This window comes from Chinchilla lanigera, unplaced genomic scaffold (assembly GCF_000276665.1).
Source record: "Chinchilla lanigera isolate Chin_1 unplaced genomic scaffold, ChiLan1.0 scaffold00003, whole genome shotgun sequence".
Lineage (NCBI taxonomy): Eukaryota > Metazoa > Chordata > Mammalia > Rodentia > Chinchillidae > Chinchilla > Chinchilla lanigera.
The window spans coordinates 27,432,610-27,436,142 of record NW_004955404.1 but is presented as its reverse complement, the minus strand read 5'-3'; the positions used below and the strand labels follow the sequence as shown (position 1 = coordinate 27,436,142).

At 38.7% G+C, this 3,533-nt stretch overlaps 1 pseudogene; it reads left to right on the top strand.

Moving 5' to 3' along the window:
• The first annotated feature begins 1,308 nt into the window (after nucleotides 1-1,308).
• Nucleotides 1,309-2,164, top strand: LOC102023661 (annotated as a pseudogene).
• Nucleotides 2,165-3,533: the final 1,369 nt, after the last annotated feature.

Here is a 3,533-nt window from a genome sequence, read left to right as displayed (position 1 = left end):
TAGAACAGAATAGTCACTTCTGGTCCCTTGGTATAGTATTAGAAAATGTATTAGTTTCATAACACATACTTGTGAGTCAACTAGACTGAGAAACTTCATCTAGAGCATGCTATTACTACCTTTCTTTCTGAAAACATTCCTTTTCATGTCTTCATACAGGCCTGTTATACCAGTCTTGTGATGCAGGAAGGATGGAGAGGGACTGGTTTCTCTATCAGTAAGGAAATGAAGTCAGTTCAGTAGACCAATATCAGACACTAGAAATCAAGAGAAATGGAGGTCATCAGTACTAACACAACACATAACACCACAATAAAAAAAGCTGCTTGCCTCCTAATAGTATAAATATGTTTTACTTTAAGTTATTGTCAAAGTAATTACAGTAATGTAAACAATCTCAAGAATAAAAAAAACTGTAATGTAATATTTACTAAAGTCTACTGTTTCAATGAATTGACTAATTTACACCGAATGGCAGAGTCAAATAGATACTAGGCCAGCTTCATGTTAGGTGTGATCAAAATACAGTATTGGTGTATATTTAAATTTAAATAAACTTATTACAATAAAAGAGACATTGCCATTAATTCCCCCTAAATATTCCCCTCACTCTTGCTTCAAACACATCATCACCTCAGTCTTGCAACTTTCGAAGGCAGTTCTGAAAGTTATTTTGTTGAATGTCTTTACTGCGTGTAATAAAAAAGTGCAGTAAATGCTATTGCTAAGTGTCATTCAGTGGAAAGGCAGGCTCCAAAAATATCACTGTGTGTCCTCATCCGTCAGATCTGGCACCTTGCGACTTCTGGCTCTCCCTCAATGTAAAAATGACCAAGAAAGGTAAACATTTGGAATGAATTCAGGACATCTAAGAAAACAGGACAGAGCACCTAAAGACACTCGTGAAACAAGACTTTCAGAACTGCTTCAGAAAGTGGCAAGAATGTTGGAATAAGGATACTGCTAGTGAGGGAAAGTATTCTGAGGGGGATTAGTGGCACTGTGTCTTACTGTATTTTAAAAATGTATATATTCACTACTGTATGTCACAAGCACTTCTGTGTTATCTCCTCCTTTCCCACTCCCACTCTTAAGCACTTCCTGAAATAGTTTCATGGCTCAAAATGTCAATACCAATCTTAAAGCCTGGAGAAGAAGAGTGACCAGGCACCGTGAGCACGAACTGTGACATGTGTGAACAGCTGCGTCCATGTGACTGGGGCCTGAGCTGGTGAGAAAGGAAGAAGGGCTCCAGGAAAGTCGAGACACGGAGGGAATTTTTATGCCAGGTTAGTGGGTGAATCGCATATGCCATCTCTCCCGGAAATGATGTTTGGAGACAACGTTTTAAGAATCCAGCATGGTTCTGGCTTTAGGATTGAGTTCAAATGCTACAGATGCATTAAAACGTGTAAACAACTACCAAGGAGCTTGTGCTGCAGCGTGGCAGGACAGCAGGATGGAAGGCGAACGCTCTACACCTTGATGCTCTACAGAAGTTGCTAAACCATAAGACTGGACCTATACAACAGATTGTAAAGGAACATTACTTCGAGGCTGTCTTAAACTAAAGGTTGTACCTACAGCAGGTCATGTAGATACAGAGAAATCGAAAGCCAGAGAACAGATTAAATTTTTGAAGATCTCCTCTTCAAGGGTGAACTTCACGATCATGGAGTTTCAAGCCTGCATGTGAGAATTATTATTATTATCATTATTTTTTTTTTTTTTTTTGAGGCAGGGTCTCACTATGCAGTTCAGGCTGGCCTTGAGCTCACTTTGTAGCCCAGGCTGGCCTTGAACTCACAACGATCCTCCTGCCTCAGCTTCCCAAGTGCTGGGATTACAGGCGTGAGCCACCACGCCAGGTATGCATGTGAAAATTAGAGTAACGCTTCTAGCCTTTTTCTGCTGTTATGCTTTTTCTTGAGAATTGATGGGGTGTCTATCAGAATGAATGACACGAGGCTTTAGCACGAGGCTGACAAGACCTATGTGTTAGGAGAATATACTTCAGGAGAGAGCAAAATTACTAATTTAACACATTCCACCTTCCCTCCTCACGGAGCCTAATGAAATACCACAGTACTTACTAATAACGAAGGAGGTTTGTGAGAAGCTAGTATTTCCAGAAAAAGTTGAAACTTGCTTAATGGAGACATAAGAAAATACCATAGACATCCGGGTAATGGAGGATCGGGCTCAGGTGGTAAAACAAAACTAACGAAGTCGTAAGAGGTCATAATATTCTGGGGTCATTTTCTTTTAATTGAGCATAACTGGCAGACAAAATCCTGTATATTTAAGGTGTACACCATCATGTTTCGAGATACATATGCACTGTGAAATGATAACTATAATCAAACTGATAATGTATCCACTACCTCACATTCTTACAATTCTTAGTTTCCTCTGCTTAGAAACATTTTATAACAGCACAAGTCAAAAGATATTCTTAAACCAAAGGAAAAATGTGCTCAGCATCTCACTCCTAGAGACAAATTAAGCCCATAAAACTGTTGTGGATAATTCTTCATAACTAATGCATTTTTGAAAATAAAAAGTTGGCAATGCCATGTATACTGTTGCATGACCTGCTGTTTAACTTAACGGAGTGTAGTGGTTACCTTTTCTCCTCAACAAATTCATGTCAACATTAGGGTCTCTTACTGATAAAATAGTAAATCTTTCCATTTTTTTTGTATCCATGAAAATTTGAAGAAAATTATAAGAATGGACAACACAAAACTCATCTTGTTGCGGATGTGGTAGTGCATGCCTGTAATCCCAGCATTCAGGAGGCTGACGCAGGAGGATCACCCTGAGTTCAAGGCCAGCCTGAGCACCATAGTGAGTTCAAGGCCAGATTGAACTATACATGAGACTCTGTCTCAAAAAAACCTAAAAAACAAACTAACAAACTAAAAACTCATCTTGATGTTTTGGCGTGAGTATTGGAGGCATGAAAAAGGAGAAGCAACAAGTTTTAGTGGAAAATTAGAAATTTGACTTTTAGGCAATTTAATCTTTTTTTTGCGGGGGAGGGGGCGGGTGTACCAGGACTCAAACTCATAGACATTTTAATCTTGAAATGCCTGTTGAAATGGATAGGTGATTGGCTATGTAAGTCTGAAGTTGAGAGGAGTGGTTGAAATGGCTGCTGAAATTTGAATGTATAAATTGCTAATTAATACCAAATAAATGGATCAGATCAGCTAGAGGGAAAGTGCAGACCAATACACACACACACACACACACACACACACACTTTTTGAACATGTTAATAGCAGCACAATTTACAGCAGGTAAATCTTGGAAGCAACCTATATGTCCATCAATAAATGAATGGGTAAAGAAAATGTAGTATTTACACACAATGGAGTACTATTCTGCTATAAAGAAGGGTAAACTTGAGTCATTTGTAGGAAAATGAATGCACCTTGAGACAATAAGATTAAGTGAAATAAATCAGATACACAAGCCTAAATGTGGCATGGCTTCTCTTATATGGAGGCCCAAACTATAAGTGAAAA